At 37.8% G+C, this 18,516-nt stretch overlaps 1 protein-coding gene and 1 pseudogene across 1 annotated transcript in view; both read left to right on the top strand.

Moving 5' to 3' along the window:
- The window catches only part of LOC140594267 (uncharacterized), an 83,708-nt gene that overhangs the window by 9,548 nt on the left and 55,644 nt on the right, over positions 1-18,516 (top strand). The gene's annotated exons all lie outside the window — the stretch shown is intronic.
- LOC140594270 (FAS-associated factor 2 pseudogene) lies at positions 622-17,589 on the top strand (annotated as a pseudogene).

Here is an 18,516-nt window from a genome sequence, read left to right as displayed (position 1 = left end):
GGAATATAAAAAGTAGTGAAAGGGAATAAAGGGAAAAAGAAAAAAAATGAGTGGGAAATATCAGAAATGGGACAGAACATGAGAGACTCCTAACTCTGGGAAACGAACAAATGGTGGTAGAAAGGGAGGTGGGCAGGGGTGGGGGTGACTGGGTGACAGGCAGTGAGGGGGGCACTTGATGGGATGAGCACTGGGTATTGTTCTATATGTTGGCAAATTTAACACCAATAAAAAATAAAATAAATAAATAAATCATCCTTTTGTTCCAAGGATGGAACACACACACACACACACACACACACACACACACACACACACAAAAGGACAAACATTATATGGTCTCATTAAGTTGGGGAATATGAAAATAGTTAAAGGGCATGAAGGGGAAAGGAGAGAAAATGAGTGGGGAAATATCAGAGAGGGCGAGAGAACATGAGAGACTGCTAACTCTGGGAAACGAAGAAGGGGTGGTGGAAAGGGAGGTGGGTGTGGGGGTTGGGGTGACTGGGTGACGGGAACTGAGGGGGGCACTTGATGGGATGAACACTGGGTGTTATGCTATATGTTGGCAAATCGAACTCCAATAAAAAGAAATTTAAAAAATAAACAAAACGAAACAAAAGAAAAAAACCAAACAGCAGGTTTCCCTTTTTAATGGCTGAATAATATTCATATATTTTTTCTTTATTCATCTATTTGTTTATGTATAGTATGTTGTTTCCATGTCTTAGCTATTGTAAATAATGCTTCAATAAACATGGAAATACAGAAATCTCTTTCAGAGAGGGATTTTATTTTATTTTGGTTATGTAACCATAGGGTGGTTGCTGGATCATATGGAGTTCTATTTTTAATTTTTTGAGGAACCTCCATCCTCCATATTGCCTTCCATAGTACCCATATTGAATTACATTCCCAACCAACTTGCACAAGGATTCCCTTAACTTCAAATCCTTGCCACCAGCACTTGTTATCACTTATCTTCCTGATAGCCATTCTGACAAGTATGAGGTAACATTCACTGTGATTTTGATTTGCACTTTTGTGATGATCAGTAATGTTAAGGACATTTTCATGTACATATTGGCCATTTGCATATCTTCTTCAGGGAAAACAGTCTATTCAAATCTTTTACCCATTTTAAATCAGATTGTTTTTTGCTGTTGAATTTTCTTATATATTTTAGATGTTAAGTGCTGTTTGCAAATACCGTTTTCCTTGCCATGGGTTGCTTTTCATTTTGTTGTGCAAGAGTATTTTAAGTTGATATTATCTCACTTTTTTTTGGTTTTATTGCTTATAATTTTGGTGTCATATATAATGCGTCATTGCAAAGACCAATATCAGGGATATTTTTTCCCTGTTTTTTTCTAAAACTCTTACGGTTTTAGGTCTTCATGTAATTGTTAATCACCTGAAACTAACTGGAATTTAAATAAAACCTTTAAGAAAAGATACCCAAAAAACGAAGCTTGTTTTAAGATATATGTTTCAAGAAATTCGTTTAAGGAAAGTGCAAGTGAGGGACGCCTGGGTGGCTCGGCGGTTGAGTGTCTGCCTTCAGCTCAGGGCGTGATCCAGGGTCCCGGAATCGAGTCCCTCATCGGGCTCCCTGCGGGGAGCCTGCTTCTCCCTCTGTCTGTGTCTGTGCCCCTCTCTCTCGCTCTCGAATAAGTAAATGAAATCTTTTTTTTTTTTTAATTTTTATTTATTTATGATAGTCACAGAGAGATAGAGAGAGAGGCAGAGACACAGGCAGAGGGAGAAGCAGGCTCCATGCACCGGGAGCCTGACGTGGGATTCGATCCTGGGTCTCCAGGATCGCGCCCTGGGCCAAAGGCAGGCGCCAAACCACTGCGCCACCCAGGGATCCCTGAAATCTTTTTTAAAAAAGGAAAGTGCAAGTGAGAAACACCATTAAATAAATAAATAAATAAATAAATAAATAAATAAATAAATGTTTAATTATGTCAGCATGTTGATGTTATCCATAGTTCTCCACTTTTAAATTTTAGCAATATTGTAGCTAATATAAAAGACTAGGTGGGCATATTGCAACTCTACCCCTTAATGGGTGTGTGACCATACAGAAGCTGCTTAATTACTCATGTGTTTCTTTTTCTGTATGAACAAAACATGAAAATAGACATCTACATTCTATACCTTAGTAGGAATGAAATAGCATAGGTAATATTTACATGAAATAACATAGGTGAGAGCCCCTTCCCCTCCCTATACTGATAGTACTTGGCACAAGCAGGTAGTAAGTAATTGATATATTGTTCCCCTTTGTCTTCTTATGCTCTGTGTCAGAAAAAAACATTCATTGAAGAAAAGTTGTGTTGAGAGAAAGGATCTTTTCAGCAGTATGAGTTTTAGGTAAGACTTTTGTTATACTGTTGGAACTGCAATTAGTGGATGAGAAGGGCTCATACGTACTTAGCTAGTACCGGGCCATCTCTACACCATACTACTGTCTTCTCCACACAATTCCATAACTGCCTCAAAAAAGGAAAGGATATGCCAAACTTTTCTCTTGCTATGAAAAAGTTTTTTTTTTTAAGATTTATTTATTTATTCATGATACACATGGGGGCGGGGGCGTGCAGAGACACAGGCAGAGGGAGAAGCAGGCTCCATGCCGGGAGCCCAATGCGGGACCTGATCCCGGAATTCCAGGATCACGCCCTGGGCAAAAGGCAGGCACCAAACTGCTGAGCCACCCAGGGATCCCCTGAAAAAGTTTTAATTGAAAACCAGGATTCTGGGCTGAATACAGCTTCAGCAGATTCCCCATTAAATTAGAAGGGGTTTTTCATTTAAGTCCTAGTGTTGATATGTCACTATGCTCTGTCACTTTGAAAAGCGATAGTGCTTTGTTATCAGCACTGAGCCCTGACAGGCTTTTGATGTAGACTTAGACTAAAATAGATTGCCAGAATGATGAAGGCGCTGCTTACCTTCTAACACCTCCAGGCTGTGGATGTGGGCAAAGGTGCTGACCTATTGCTCTGTCCAGCCCAGTGGGTTTGATCATCTCCAGCTGAATATTTTCACATTTTAGATTGTAAGTTGAAATTGTAGAAGGGTTGATAGGTTTTCAACAGAAGCATGAATGTTACTGATAGCATATGATTTATGCCATCTAGAGACTTAATTTCTTAGGCAAATTGTTAATAATTAATTCTTGCCCTTTAACTTATACATTCTATTTAGAAAGTCTTTAAAGAAAGAAAACCGTACTTGGTGAGTTATAGAGGAAGTTGGCCTGCCAAAAAACATAGTCATTCCTTGAATTAAACAGCATGTGCCAACCTTCTGCCAAGCACTGAGTTAGGTGTTGCAAACAGAAAGACAATTAAGAGTACCCGTCCTCAAGCAGAGAGATATATACAGAGGTAGATACTTATAAAATAATGCAGCAAGTGAAATATTATGCATAGAATATTACTGAAGCACAAAAAGCAATTATCTTGATATCTCTTAGGAAACAGGTAACAGAAATAGTGCATGTGTAACCAGTATCCTTGTTCCTAATGACCAGATCAGCACATTCAATGTATAGCTGAATGTTTAGATTGATATGACATTACCTTTCTTGGCTAGGAACAAGATTTCTCTTAGGAGAGGCTGAACATGCATATTCAAATAGAGTTTGCTATCAGAAAAGTGGAAAGGTTTTTGAGGGCTCAGAATTAGTATTTCTTCTTACATTTGCCACCCCACCCCCAGACACGCACACAGTTTAACTCTCTGTACACCATAGTGTCCCATGCCTTTCTGCTGTTGGCCATATAGAAAATAAATACTTTTTGAAAAAGCTTTGCTCTATAACATTTCCAGGCTCCTTCATGTGGGCTCACTTTTCTACTCAGCATGTTTCTCTACATTAAACTCTGGTAGATATGATAAGCAAGTAGCTAAAGAGCATTTAAAAGAGTTTACACTGTGAATGGAAAAATACACATTTTACTGCCTTTGTTGCCTTTTAAAACTAAACCTCTTCTTGAATGTATTTGTATAGGATTTTCATAGCCCTCCCCTCTGGAGCAATGTTTTAGCAATGCTGCTCTGAGTTTTAATCACTGGATATTTGTTTTTTTCTTCCACACTAATTTCAAATCACAAACTAACATTCAAATTGAAAACAGTAATAGGTTTACAGTCTTTCAATTTACTTTTAACTTCATGCTATCTAAAAAAAAAAAAAAAAAAAAACTTCATGCTATCTTTTCAGAGCATCTGATCAAGTTTAACACCATTGGATAGTTTAAAACTCAGTTTGCAGTAATCCACAGCCCTCAGAAATATTTGACTTCTACCTAAAAGTAAATAAAGGTAAAAAGTCTCTACATCTTCAATAAAAGTTTTCAAAAATGAATCAGCCACATGTTTTGAGTCCCATCTCTGTGAGCAAATTTCCAGAATAAATCATTTCTGGGCTTGGCTGAATTCCAGAGCACTGCAGGTCTCAGTCCAGAGGGCTGCATATATATGCAGATTGGCCATTCAAAGTTAAGGAAATACCTGCTTTCTATATTTATAGATGCTGCCACTTATATTTTGCATTTTATATGATCATTTCCTTGTCTACCTTAAACTATTAAGTTCATGAGTATGGGAATCTCTTCATTGTATTTCCAGCCATAGCTCACTCAGTACCTAGACCAACAGTAGGCACTCAAGGAATACCTGCTAAATCGCCAAATCCCGTGTTTAGGACTGTGAGTGAATAATGGGAACAGAGTTGTACTCAGATGTTAAAGATGACTTCGTATATATTGATCCCTAGATATATGAAGTCAAAAATAACAACAATAAGGAGGGCTTAGATAACTAAAAGTGTTCCTAGAGTAGTATAGCAAATAGGTTCCAGGGAGCTTCATGGACGCTTTCCCCTACCTCACTTATTAACTGGCATTAAGGTAGGAATGTATAGCACAATGCTTCCTTTAAGCAACAAACTTTCAGAAGTATTGCTCCAAGACACAACTCACATAGCAAATAAAGTATAATGTCTTAGAATGGTCTTTAGGACCTGAATTTCTAATTGAGATCTTGTTTTAACATTTTCCTAACTCACACACACACACACACACACACAAACAGGGCATATGCAATATATACTTCTGTGTGTGTAGGTATATATATAAGAAATAGCAATGCTATCTATATACAATTGATACATATACTAATATATATGAGTAACTATATATTTATACATTATATAAGTAACATGTTTGTAATATTTAAATATTACATATGTGATATCTATGTAATACAAACTTATTTATTATAGAAGTCATAACTAAGTTATTAAGCTGTTATCCCTTTTGACAATAAATATCATCTCTCTTGGTCTTACTTACTCTCTATTTCCCAGTTGGGCTTTTAGGCATTTGATGGTGAGAGAATGAGTTAATTTTACCTCTCTAAACAAAGCCAACTGGGAAATGGCTTGGATGCCACCATGGAGGTAATAGAAGATGCCCAATTTTGGTAAATAAAAAACATGTGACTAGATGTCTCCTCATTATTTCAATATTGTATAAATAATACTCTTAAAAATATCAAACAGATCATAAGAATATCTGATAATATTTCAACTCCAATTTTATAGAGAAACACAAATTGTAGCTGTCAGAATGATCCTCTTTCCTAAGCAAAACAACTAACGTAGCAACAAGGTGTATGAGGAGATCAGCAATTTATAAAAGGACTACCTTTTGCTTCTAGTTTTAAATTCTTCACTGGGTCAAACTGTGACTTCATGGCTACTTATTTAATGTGTGTTTGTGTGCATAGGTCTGTGTTTTCTTTCCAGTTATGTTGCCAGTTTATTCAGCAATTTTACCATTTTGACAAAGCTTATGGATTTAAGACGTTTTATAGCAGAATTATTTATTATGAACAAAGTTTCATCTTAATAAAGATGTACTTGTATGGACAAGTACATTTTAATTTTTTCAAGATACATTAATGAAAAAATATTCTGGATCTGTTTTCATTCTTTCTTTTATTCTACACTCCTTCCCCACAAAAAAGTATGCACATATACATAATTATTTTTTACATAATTATTAAGACAAAATTAATATGATTCAGTCAGAGTTCAGGTATGACATTTGTTAATTCATATGGCTAGTGCTCGAAAGGAAATATTATTTATATAAAGGTAGTCTTATAGGGCTAAGCAACAAAAGAAAACCGAATTGAATATGGCAAATAACATGGAATTAAGTACTGTTTCAAGCGTAATTTTTTTTTAAATGTGGTCATTCTGCACTGTTATTCATTCTGTTCAAAGAAAAAGCAACCTTGAGTAATGTATTTTTAAAATCAGCAACTTAATTAGAGGAAAATTTTTAAACAGGCAAAACAAAACAAAACACCCAGAGTATGAAAATCAAAACAGGAAATTATGTTACAATAAGAGGTAATCAAATCATTCCTTTAAGAAGCGTAGAGGCGGCGGCCAAATGGCAGCGCCTGAGGAGCCGGATATAACCCAGGAGCAGACAGAGAAACTGCTGCAGTTTCAGGATCTAACTGGCATAGCAACTATGGATCAATGCCGCCATCCCTTGGAACAGCATTACTGGGACATAGAGGCTGCTGTACAGGACCGATTGAATGAACAAGAGGGTGTGCCAGATGTTTTCAACCCACCTCCATCCTGACCCCTGCAAGTTAATACAGTTGAGCACAGGCTCTACAGTTAGGCTATTGCAAGACCACAGCCAAGGGGGCTGCCTGGATGGGGTTATTACTTAATAATGCTTCCATTCCGATTTACCTACACAATACTTGATATATTTAGGTTTGCCCCTCGCAGCTGGGTCACTGACCCCGTTGGGGACATTGTTTCATTTATGCTCTCTTTTGAAGAGAAATATGGGAGGGCACACCCTGCCTTCCACCAGGGAACGTACAGCCAGGCACTTAACGATGCCAAGCGGGAGCTTTGGTTGCTTTTGGTTTGTCTTCATGGAGATGATCCCCAGGACTCCGATGAGTTCTGTTGCAACACACTCTGGGCCCTGAAGTTATTTCCCTAATAAACACTAGGATGCTTCGCTGGGCATGCTCCGCAAATAAACCTGAGGGATATAGGGTCTTGCAGGGTTTAGGAGGGAACACCTATCCATTCCTGGCCTTGATTATGCTGAAGGATCAGAGAACGACTGCAGTGGGACCCGATGACCTTATTAACCAGCTGACATGTATCATGGATGCAAACCAGACTTACCTCGTGTCAGAACGCCTTGAAAGGGAAGAACGAAATCAGACCCAGGTCCTGCGACAACAGAAAGACGAGGCCTATCTGGCCTCTCTCAGGGCTGACCAGGAGAAGGAAAGGAAGACACGGGAGGAGCCAGAGCTGAAGGGGCGCAAGGAGGAGGAGGAGGTGCAACAGCAAAAGTTGGCAGAGGAGAGAGGTGCGCGGAATCTACAAGAGGAAAAGGAGGGGAAGCTGGAGTATCTGCCCCCAGAGCCTTCCCCTGATGACCCTGAAAGTGTCAAGATCATTTTCAAATTAGCCAATGATTCTCGAGTAGAGAGATGATTCCACTTTTCACAGTCTCTAACAGTAATCCATGACTACTTCTTCTCCTTGAAAGAAAGCCCTGAAAAGTTTCAGATTGAAGCCAACTTTCCCCGGCGGGTGCTGCCTTGCGTCCCTTCAGAGGAGTGGCCCAACACCCCCACACTTCAGGAGGCCAGACTTAGCCACACAGAAGTTCTCTGTTCAGGACCTGAAAGATGAATGACATTTTTCTTCCCTTTCCCCTCCTAATCCCTAAACGAAATGGAGAAACAAACAAACAAACAAAAACCGAGAGAGAAATTCATATTATTATTATAATACAATATTTTTTTTAAGATTGCTGTATCCTAAGGGAGGATCAGAAACCATGCAGCCCAAAAGAGTCACCACCTGTGTGTGTGTGTGCGAAGGTCAGCAGTGAACGTTCCCACTGGCAAGCCCACCCTTCCCTACTGCCTCTGCACCACACACCTTCCAAAGAAAGGTCGAAGGACTTCGACCCAGTCATTGTCCCAACTGGGGAAGGGGACATTCCCACTAGTTCTCATTCATCCTTGCTTTTATGAAAAATAAAAGTGGAAAAAAACATCTATCAACCAGCTACTACTGCAGCATCTCCTGACGACTTGCTTCTCCCACCACCAGAGAAGAGGCACAGAAGAGAGATGTTCCTTGAACTTCCCACATTTTATGAATAACTTCTAAATGTTTTTTGTTGCTTTGTAATGACCAAAGGAATGAGACTGACAATGTTGTGCCCCTAAGTAATAAGCAGGTCAGCACAAGGTGGGTGCAGCCCAAAATAGTCAGTCCTGCTCTGCTTGTCCAGGGGTAGGGGGTTTTGTTAAATTTCCTGAGTCCCACAACATAGCTGGGTTTTTTTTTTTAACTTTATTTGATAAAGAGCCAATTCTTAAGCCCATGAATTCATGCTCTGGGCTCCTTAGCCCACAAGAGTGTAATAAAGGTGACCTGGGCTGGTTTGTGCTTATTTTTGCCATTGTCCCTCTCACATTCCTAGAGAGGTTGTTCTTTTTGGTCCAACTCTTGCTGTCCTTTCTTACCATCTATGCGCCTCGCTTGGAGTATTGGGAGAAATCTGGAGTTCATTGCCCCACAAAGTCTCTGTACAGATATCCCCATATATGCAGTGTGAACTCTGTGTATACTCATTAACTGCAGTTGTCCCTTGGACTCTGTACTAGATGGTTACTATGCAATCTGAACCAAAGGATAGCAGCTCTTCATTCCTCTTCTGATGTGTACGTGCTCTTCCTGCCCAGCCCCGAGTGTTCCTGAATTGCCAATCTTGGTGCCTTATCAAAGGACTAGCAGGGTCAATGGTAGAACCAGCAGAACCCCATGATGGTGCCCTGCCTGTATCAGTGGGAGAAGTGGGTGGTGGTGGTGGTGGTGGTGGTTCAAGGATAGAACTAGAAACCTTGAAGGGAGCCAAGACAGAACTCCAGGTGTGTGTAAACTGCTGGAAGGTACAGTTAGTTTCTGATATAGCCACCTGCTGGAGGCAGGTTTTAATCCTCTCCCTCTATTGCTGTTTTGAGGTAATAGGGGTTTTTTAACCTCTGGATGGATGTCCCTTCTTTGGTTGAGTTTATGGTAATGGGTACATGGGTCATGCCATGTATTATTAACAGATGTCAGCATGAGCTGGCAAATATTCCAAAGTGTTCTATAGCTAGACTGGTGCAGACTTGTAACACAGCAACCTACTGAAGTAACTGGAGCCTAGCATGCTTTGAGGCCAGGCTTCATATCAAGATAAAACATAACGTGGTAGATTTGCAGTCTCCAAAGGCTTTCTCTCTTGCTTCCCTAAAATCTAAGGGCAACTCTTTCTCTTTTAGGTAGCAGTGATGTACGTGGCTTCTCCTCTGCATCCCACAGTGGTTGGGGTAAACATGGGTAAGGGACAGAATAAGGAACCTCACAAGGCACCACCTAGGGAGCCCGGGAATTACCCAGTGGTCTTGGCACAGATGTCTAAAACACCATCTCTAGGAAAATTTAATTTAATTCTGCTCCTCGCTGCCGATTATTCCATTTTGTTTACTGCTGCCTCAAGGCCAGATGAGTGGGAAGTCACTGTCTATTGGCATGAAAGGTATCTGGAATGGATACCAGGATAAAGCATGTTCTCTATTCAGCCTTATGTGAAGTCTGCTTCATGCTTACAACCATGCAAAGAGGAATTTTCCCACATAACTTTGAGTCTCCCTCCCTGTCAAACTCATAGCTATTTCCCCGGCAGTACACAGAAGGGCAGGATATTAAGGGCCTTCTCTAGGTTGGGTATTGTTTTGGGTGTTTTGCCCACACATCTTTGGGAAGTTGTAAAACTTTTTCCTTAATTCAGTCTGCATCTTATTCTACAACGTGCACGTTATGTCTCTTGGCCTTTCAATACTTGTTCAGGGAAGGAGGTCAGATGCCAGACTGTTAAGAAAAAGCGTATGTCGGTACGGTTCTTGGGATGGCCTACCCATTTACTTTAGGTTTCAGGAAGTTTTATCTGAAGCACATGTTCCTTCCTAGTCCATGTGGAAACAAGCCTGCTTTGCTCAGACCCCATTCCTGTCTCCTTACCGTAGGGCTGCTGCATAGGTGTCATCTCCCTTCCTCCTCCAGGAAGGATGCACATTTTGTCACTTAAAGCCAGTACAATCTGTTACTCCCAAGGACCTCGGAACTCCATGGGACCTGCAAGGGAGAAAATACTGAGAAGCCGATGATCTGCAAGGATTCGCTCATTTCCAGATCACCTCCGGGTTATTTCAGCTGTTTATCAAAGAGCAAGCCATCAGCCTAAAAAAAAAAAAACAAAAACAAAACACTTGTTTCAAGTTCTCTTCTGCATCCCAAAACTGACGTTGTAGATTCAACTGAATGACATGGGAAATGACCAAGCAAAGACACCCAGTTGGAGTCCGTTGAATTTCTGCAGTTAGTGGGGCATTTCTGGTCTTTTCTTCCACTTCTGCAGAATTTCCTGCAGCAAATACTTCTTTTGTCCTTGCTTGCCTCCACTGTGATGTTTGGATAAAAAATGATCAGAGAATATCTCTTAAAAAATAATAAGGAACCTAGAATCTTCAGCTGAGCAGACATTATGAAAATTGCTAATGGTGCCAAGACCAAGGAAAGAGTTTCAGAAAATAACTGTGGGAGGAAAGAGTGATAACCCCCAGAATGCAAAATCAGGGGAGTATTACCTGGTGCTTGAACAAGGAGCTCCACTTTGCAACTGTTTCCTTTTTTTTTTTTTTTTTTTTTTTTTAGGACTTGTGAGGAATGCAGCAAACAGGAAAACCCTCCACAAAAGATACAGTGTCCCAACTTGGTACTGCGCCTGAATAGTTTACGTGATAATTTACTGAAGAAATCTAGTGTACTTTAAATTTTTTTCATAAAAGTTCCCATTGTGTTGTAGGTTAACATTAAATGTTTTATACAAAAAAAACCATTTTTAATCATTAATGATTAAATCATTCTGGTAAAAGATTAATATCAATGTAGTATGAATAAGCCCATTATAAATAGCATGTTGTCTGAAAATGGAAAGAAGAGTTTAGATACATGAACCTGAAAGTCATCACTAGAAACCATTAAGATACCTAGAATTTTCATCTGAATTCACTCATTCTTAATTGATCATTTATCTATCACCAGTAGGTTGGACTTTTGTGGGGTTTGGGATAAAAAAAAAAAAAAAAAGAAAAAAAACAAACTCTCCTTAAGTAACTTTCATTCAATCAAGAGAAAGAAAAAATATAAACAGGTAATAGCAACATTCTCTATCTGTATACAAAATGCTTATAGATGCTACTTATTTATTATATGCCCATGTCAGAATTTGTTTTTTTTTTAATTTTTTTTAATTTTTATTTATTTATGATAGTCACACACAGAGAGAGAGAGAGAGGCAGAGACATAGGCAGAGGGAGAAGCAGGCTCCATGCACCGGGAGCCCGACGTGGGATTTGATCCTGGGTCTCCAGGATTGCGCCCTGGGTCTAAGGCAGGCGCTAAACCACTGCGCCACCCAGGGTTCCCCCATGTCAGAATTTGTATACATAAACCAAGTCAGGGATGCTGGCCACCTCTTTGAAGTTTTTCACCATTTTACCCAGCTCTTCATTCTTTTTTTTTTTTTTAATTTTTATTTATTTATGATAGTCACAAAGAGAGAGAGAGAGAGGCAGAGACACAGGCAGAGGGAGAAGCAGGCTCCATGCACCGGGAGCCCGACGTGGGATTCGATCCCGGGTCTCCAGGATCGCGCCCTGGGCCAAAGGCAGGCGCTAAACCACTGCGCCACCCAGGGATCCCCCCAGCTCTTCATTCTTGTTTGATAGTTATTAAACACCTGAGGGGAAGAATCTAGTAAAACCAAAATATTTAAATAGTCACACAATGGTCATTTTGACAGAGATGTTGCTGGTCATAAACCAGTCATGTGGGGATCCCTGGATGGCTCAGCGGTTTAGTGCCTGCCCTTGGCCTAGGGCGTGGTCCTGGAGTCCCGGGATCGAGTCCTGCGTCGGGCTCCTGGCATGGAGCCTGCTTCTCCCTCTGCCTGTGTCTCCGCCTCTCTCTCTCTTGTCTCTGTCTCTGTCTCTAATGAATAAATAAAATCTTAAAAAATAAATAAATAAACCAGTCATGTGAATTACACCAAGTTATTTTGCAGCTGATTATACAGCTGTAAGTACTTCTTTTAGTGATTGCATCAAGAGTACTAATATATACATCTGGATTGGAAGACTGAGATGCAGTATTGAGGTGGAAGGCTTATTTGAAATCCATCTGCTATGGATTTTAACTTCACCAGGGTGGTAAAATGATCTGAACCACCTAATCTACTCTAGTATCTTCTCCTAGTTTCATAGGGAACAGCAGGAGAGATACAAAGTTGCGAGAAATCCAAAGTTGGAAACCTTTTCATGTAGTGTTCCTGAATCTCAAGGAAATCCAGCTTATTAGTTTCAAAAGAATCTTTCAGCCACTACTGCATCTGTGCTTCCATCTGGGTGGGGACCTAACTGAAATGTGATTCCATGTTGGAAACCAGTATACAGAAAAGTCAGTTCCCAGCTTCAGAGGAGATTGGCAGAATACAGTTTGGATCCAGGTTCAGTAAGTACAATTTGCTAGTTTATTTTAGTTTCCAAAGCCATCCAACTTTCATTTGCCCTGGCTCTTGATTTTTTAGAAACTTGGCAATAGAATGATCTTATTAAATAGATCCTCCCCTCATATAAGCATCTTCAGATTGAAAGGCCACATAAATTTTGTTTTTCAATTCTAAACGCATACAAGATTTTTATCTGTCCCATTATGGATCAGACTTACCTTTCGTTTCTCCCTAGCTCTCCTGTATTTTTTTCTGTATTCATTTAGATTTAATTTTTTTAAGGCAAGAACCATGTATAAGGTGACTTATTCATGTTCAAAATCTTAGTACTTAATACAAAGTCTGGCATATAGTCATTAATCAATAGCATTATAGTTAATAATACATATTATGAGGAAAACATTTTCTATTAACATAGATTACTTTTCAGGCCTATCATATATGACATATATATGTATATACACATGTATACACATATCTGTGATACATATCTCTCTATATGTTACAGTAATAATTGGTATGTGAAGTTGTACCTGCACATATATATATAATCTCTATCAGATTCCCTAGCCATAATATCAACACAGCAAAGAATACATCTTAATAGAAAGATTTATGATTAGTAAATTAAACAGAGAATGGCAATATGACCCAGCAATTTCACTCCTAGGTATCTGCTCAAAAGAATGAAAACTATTACTCAAACAAAAAATTGTATGTAGATGTTCATAGCAAAATTCACAATAGCCAAAAGGTAGAAAGGATGCAAATATCCACCAACTGAGGAACAGATAAACAGAATGTGACATAATACATACAAAGAATATTATTCAGCCATAGAAATAATGAAGTCCTAGCACATGCTACAACACGGATCAAGCTTGAAAACTTTATAATGAGGGAAAGAAACCAGTCATAAAAGTTACATATTATATGATTCCATTTATATCAAAAATCCACCCTGACACATACATAGAGACAGGAAGAAGATCTGTGGTTGCCAGGGGCTGGGCTGGGCACGAAGTGATGGGAAGATAATAGTTGGTTTCTTTCGGGGTTGATAGAAATGTTTGGAGCTAGATAGAAGTGATGGTTTTCACACATTGTGAATGTAAAGTAAATGCTAAATTTCACATTTGAAAGTGGTTAAAATGGTAAATTGTATGTGTATTTTACCATAACAAAAATATTTGTGCCAGAATTGCTGTTTAATCAAACTACATTTTAAAAATTAAAAATCTTGAATTCATTATTTTTTTCTAGAATTATATAGCAGTTATAGCTCACCTGACTTACTTGACTAAAATCATCTTTTTTTTTTATTTTTATTTATTTATGATAGTCACAGAGAGAGAGAGGCAGAGACACAGGCAGAGGGAGAAGCAGGCTCCATGCACCGGGAGCCCGAAGTGGGATTCGATCCTGGGTCTCCAGGATCGCACCCTGGGCCAAAGGCAGGCGCCAAACCGCTGCGCCACCCAGGGTTCCCTTCTTTTTTTTTTTTTAAGGAAACTTCAGTCTATTGAAATCTCTGTTCTCTATCGATGAAAATATATCAAAATCATTAATTACTTTAGTTCAAATGATTGATTGTTATCCATAGTTCACCTACTCTTTTCTTTTCCATTATAATAACTAATTCAATGCTGTTCCTTTGAGAAAAAGGCAGGTTTTTTTAAATTAAATACTGAAAATCTAAATATTTTTGTGGATACAATTAATTTTTTCAAAGAAAATTATTTAAAAAGTTTTACCTGCCATTGCTTTGTAGTTCATAATCATTAGAATTCATAACATAATCATTACTTTACTGTCTTATGTCACTGGATAGAGATCATCAATATGTAAATTATATATATAATAGATGGAGTTATAAACACTAAAAGTATCGAGTCAATGGAATAATATTACGAAGGAGAGATGATGTTGAAATTATGGTGGTGTAGATGAGCTTCACTGAAAAATATAAACTTTCACATGCATCTAGAAAAATTGATAGGATTTGATAGTTTACCATAGCAGGAGAGAATGATGAACATTCCAGGTGTCCAGGCAAGACAGAAGATGCTTCAGGATTTCAATATCTCCATTGTAAATGATTGAAAATGCCTTGCCACTATTTCCCAGCGTGTAACTGCATCCACCCATACGTGTCCTGTACACTCTGGGATGAGAGATCTTTCTAAAAGACAAATCTATTTGGCCTAATAATTACAATAGCATGCATTTATGCAGTGGTTACTTTGTCCCAGACACTGTTGTGTCTTCACAGTTAAACACTTAATCATCATAACAATTGTGCAAGATTTTTCCTTACCCTGTCAAAATACTTATAAATATTACAAGAAAATCAGATTCTGAATCCTACCATGAGCTGCCTGTATCTTCTGACTCAATGTTCAAACCAAATGACTCAAATACAAGAGAAACAGTAACTTATCCAATTATCTAATAGGTACTTACTGAATGCCACGTCCTCTCACCCCTCCATATGTCTTTGTCTGTGTGATGTCTGTGGACTCAAATGTTCCCTACTACCTTCTTATTTCCTCTGCCTTTTGTATGAATGTACATTCCCTCTCACCTTTGAGCAGTATTCTCTGATGTAAAAATAGTTACACTTTGTTTTTATGCCCAGGTTTTGGCTATTATTTATAAAGCTGTGTTAAAGATTCAAATATAGTTCTTTGTGTAAACATATATTTTCATTTTTGTTGGGTAAGTGCCTATAAGAGGAATTGCTGGATCATTAGGAAAGTCAAGTTTAACTTTCTGAGAAACTGCCAAACCACTCTCCAAAGTGCAGTGGCACATTTCATTTCTTACAATCATTTTGTCCCTCATCTTCAACAAAACTTAGTATTATTGGTTTTATTAATTTCAGCCATTCTGCTGAGCATGTAGTGCTATCATATGTGATCTGGTTTGTGTTTTCCTAATGACTAATGATGTTGAGCGTCCTTTCCTGTGTATTTTCCGTTCGTTTATCTTCTATGGTGAAATGTATGATAAAATCAAAACCCCATTTTAATTAAGTTACTTGGTTTCATACTAAGGAGTAGTAAGATTATTTAGATATTCAACTTACATGTCCTTTATCACATATATGTGTTACAAATATTTCACTTGAATTTACAACCCTGAGGTCAGGAGTCCCTCGCTCCACTGACTGAGCCAGCCAGGCTCCGTAGCCTGCTTTACTTTTTTATACTACTTTGGACTCTTATTTTTCCTGAATCTGTGTGTATATACTTTTTAGCAACTTGGGAAAATTCTGGCTATTTGTTATTCAAATATTTTGTTCTTACTCTGTGTCCTTCATTTTCTAGCAATCCAATTACATGAATGTATGCTCTGTTAATATACCAAGTCCTTTGTTTTTAAGCTTGGTAAGAAAAGTCTTGGGAAATTTTTATACTTAATTTAGCTTCAAAACTAAGGCAGTATCCTGAGGACTCTACTTAATGCCCTGTGTATCACTAGATCTTTCCACACTGGCAAGTGGACACATGAGTTATCCTCAGCCCTGTGAGAGCTCCAGGAACTTTTCTACTCCTTTCCTGTAGCTCTTTCCAAGGCTTCTGGTATTTTCTTCTCATGAAATGTACAGAGCAATACTCAGTGACAGAATTGGGAGATTCTTTGAGGTTTTACAGAGTTGTGTGTCTCTGCAACTACCCACTCCGCTCTCTTATTCTGACCTGTCAAATCTAGTTTTCTTGACTGCTCCCAAAATTTGGTCTCTATCTCTGCAACTTGGCAAGATGGCTTGATTCCATTACAGCTAACCCTCCTTTGTTGTTTGGTACAATTGAAGGGCTCATCTTTTTTGTGGTTCACTTATGCCAGGGGTCATAGTCCTATGTTGCTTGTTGTCCAGTATTTGAAAAATGTTACTTATGTTTTGTCTGCTGTCTAATTGTTTAACACAGAAGAGGTTTTTTTGTTTTGTTTTGTTTTGTTTTGTTTTGTTTTTGTTATTTCCTCCTAACCAAGGTTGAAGTTCTAGTCCAATTCCACATGTTGAGTTTAAGGAATTGATGAAACATATAGCAAGGTGTCAAAACAGGCAAACATGGCCTTAGAAAGGAGCTTATTTTTATATTAAATTTCCCAATTATTTTTTAAGTATAAAATTGAAAGTAGAGAAATAAGTGATTCATTGGGAATTACTATATATTATATTCAAAAAGCAGAAGACTAAAGATGTAATTCTTGGGGAGTCATATGTAAGAGAAGAAAGATTTATAAAAGTAAAGTTATATGTTAAATAAAAGCAGACACAATTTTAAGAAATTTGGAGTTATTCTGAAAATTGATTGGTACTTAAAGGAAGAACCATGTTCTGATGTTTTCCCCTAAAATTTCAGCAAGTTCTAAAAAAAAATAAACATAAAAATAAAATAAAATTTCAGCAAGTTCTTGATTGAAAAATTTCAAAGGGATATTATTTTCCAATGAAATGACAGTTGGTATCAGACATTTGTGGCTGCTGACAAGACAGTGACATGGTACCACAACAAGTGCCTACGATTCAAATGGTGTCTAGACAGGAGGGATCATTTTAAACTTCTTATTTTTCACTGTCATCAAATTCTGTACCATACATTTTCTTTTATGCACAGTGATTAGACATAGATTTTACATAAAAGGAACATAGAGGGGACAATACTGTTGTATACTGTAAATAATTAGAGGAGTCAGTTTATTTAAGTAGATTGTTCAAGTTAAGTAGATGTTCAAGAGTATAGTCTATAGCTCTCTCATGAAGATAAAATCAAAACACTGAACTGTGACTTAATTCTTTGATATATACATGTACACATGCGTGCATATGTAAATGATTGAGATATGATACCAAATTAAATCATCTGTCAATCTAAAATAATTCTAGTAGACTAATTTATTGACTATTCTATTTCACTTCGCTTGATAAATATTGTTAGAGTTGTAAAACTAGAACCTTTAGTTTTATAATTACATTAAAATATATCCTTGACTCTATCTTTGATTGGTAGTTCCCTGGGAGATGAAGGAATTTTGTGATAAAAATATAAGTGAACATCTGAATTTAAAGAAACTTGTGGATTTCTAGAGAATTATAAATTATCCTTAAATTACCAAACTTTAAGTGATCAGAAATCATATAGAGCTAATCATGTCAGCTATTCTGAAAAAGTTGAATAATTTCCTAGTTAAGCCCATTTGGAAATGCACACAGAAAAAATTTTAAATGCTTTAAATAATTTATTATATCTTTTCGGAAAGAAATTTCTGGGGTAAGTACAGTACATTTCAAAGACATAAGAATCATAAACATGAGTGGGAAATATCAGAAAGGGAGACAGAACATGAGAGACTCCTAACTCTGGGAAACGAACAAGGGGTGGTAGAATGGGAGGTGGGCAAGGGGTGGGGGTGACTGGGTGACGGGCACTGAGCGGGACACTTGATGGGATGAGCACTGGGTGTTATGCTATATGTGGGCAAATTGAACACCAATAAAAAATAAATAAACAAATAAAAAACAAAGACATAAGAATCAAATGATCACGTCTTTACTAATTTATTTTGGCATTAAAACCATGTTCAATTATGGATCAACTTTGTATACATATTCCTAAGAACTATCCATCATTCCACAAGTTTAGATTAACTTTTAGTAAAATATATACAAAGAAACTGTAGTCTGTATTTTAAAGTTTTTTCCCCAAACCTATAGTAATTTTATTTATGAAGCAAAAATAAAACATTTATCTTTAAATTAAATAGCGTCATAATACCAACATTTTGGGAAGCACTTTATTCTTAATCT

The sequence above is a fragment of the Vulpes vulpes genome, chromosome 10 (genome assembly GCF_048418805.1).
Source record: "Vulpes vulpes isolate BD-2025 chromosome 10, VulVul3, whole genome shotgun sequence".
Taxonomy (NCBI): Eukaryota; Metazoa; Chordata; class Mammalia; order Carnivora; family Canidae; genus Vulpes; species Vulpes vulpes.
The sequence above is the reverse complement of the archived record's forward strand: the minus strand, read 5'-3'. Positions and strand labels throughout refer to the sequence as shown.